This window comes from Galeopterus variegatus, unplaced genomic scaffold, assembly GCF_000696425.1.
Source record: "Galeopterus variegatus unplaced genomic scaffold, G_variegatus-3.0.2 Scaffold67, whole genome shotgun sequence".
NCBI classification, from domain to species: domain Eukaryota; kingdom Metazoa; phylum Chordata; class Mammalia; order Dermoptera; family Cynocephalidae; genus Galeopterus; species Galeopterus variegatus.
The window spans coordinates 1,050,016-1,051,105 of record NW_007726178.1 but is presented as its reverse complement, the minus strand read 5'-3'; the positions used below and the strand labels follow the sequence as shown (position 1 = coordinate 1,051,105).

Below are 1,090 nucleotides of genomic sequence, written 5' to 3'. Positions count from 1 at the left end.
ATAATGATAAAAGGACTGATCCATCAAGAAGACATAAGAATCATAAATATACACACCCAATGTTGGAGCAGTCAGACTTATAAAACAAGCTCTATTAGACCTAAAGAAGGGAATAGACACTAACACTATAATTGCAGGGGACCTGCATACCCCACTGTCAATATTGGACAGATCAACTAGGCAAAGAATTAGCAGAGAAACACAAGATCTTAACAATACTTTAGACCAATTGGACTTGGCAGATCTCTACAGAACATTCCATCCAACAACCTCAGAATATTCATTCTTCTCATCAGCACATGGATCATTCTCCAGGATAGATCACATATTAGGTCACAAATCAAGTCTCAACAAATTCAAAAAAATTGGAATTTTTCCATGTATTTTCTCAGACCACAATGGATTAAAATTAGAAATCAATAACAAACAAAATTCTGGAAACTATGCAAACACATGGAAATTAAACAGCATTCTACTTAATGACATATGGGTCCAAGAAGAAATCAAGCAGGAAATCAAAAAATTTATTGAAACTAATGAAAATAATGATACATCATACCAAAACCTGTGGGACACTGCAAAAGCAGTATTAAGGGGGAAATCTATTGCATTAAATGCACACCTCAGAAGAATAGAAAGATGGCAAGTGAACAACTTAACACTTCAGAGTTGGTTTTTTGAAAAGATAAACAAAATTGACAAACCATTGGCATGGCTAACAAAAAAAAAGAAGAGAGAAGATTCAAATAACAAAAATTAGAAATGAAAAAGGCGATATTACAACTTATTAATCTGAAATACAAGGAATCATTCGAGAATACTATAAACAAGTATACGCCAACAAGTTTGAAAATCTAGAGGAAATGGATAAATTTTTGGACACACACAAGCTCCCAAAAGTGAACCATGAAGACGTAGAAAATTTGAACAGACCAATTACAATAAAGGAGATTGAAGCTGTTATCAGAAAGCTCCCAACAAAGAAAAGCCCAGGACCAGATGGATTCACAGCAGAATTTTACCAAACATTCAAAGAGGAATTGACACCGATTCTTTACAAACTATTCCAAAAGATTGAAACAGATGCAAA

General features: G+C 33.8%; 1 protein-coding gene across 1 annotated transcript in view; it reads right to left on the bottom strand.

The window, feature by feature from the left end:
* The window catches only part of GSAP (gamma-secretase activating protein), a 90,746-nt gene that overhangs the window by 36,491 nt on the left and 53,165 nt on the right, over window positions 1-1,090 (bottom strand). The gene's annotated exons all lie outside the window — the stretch shown is intronic.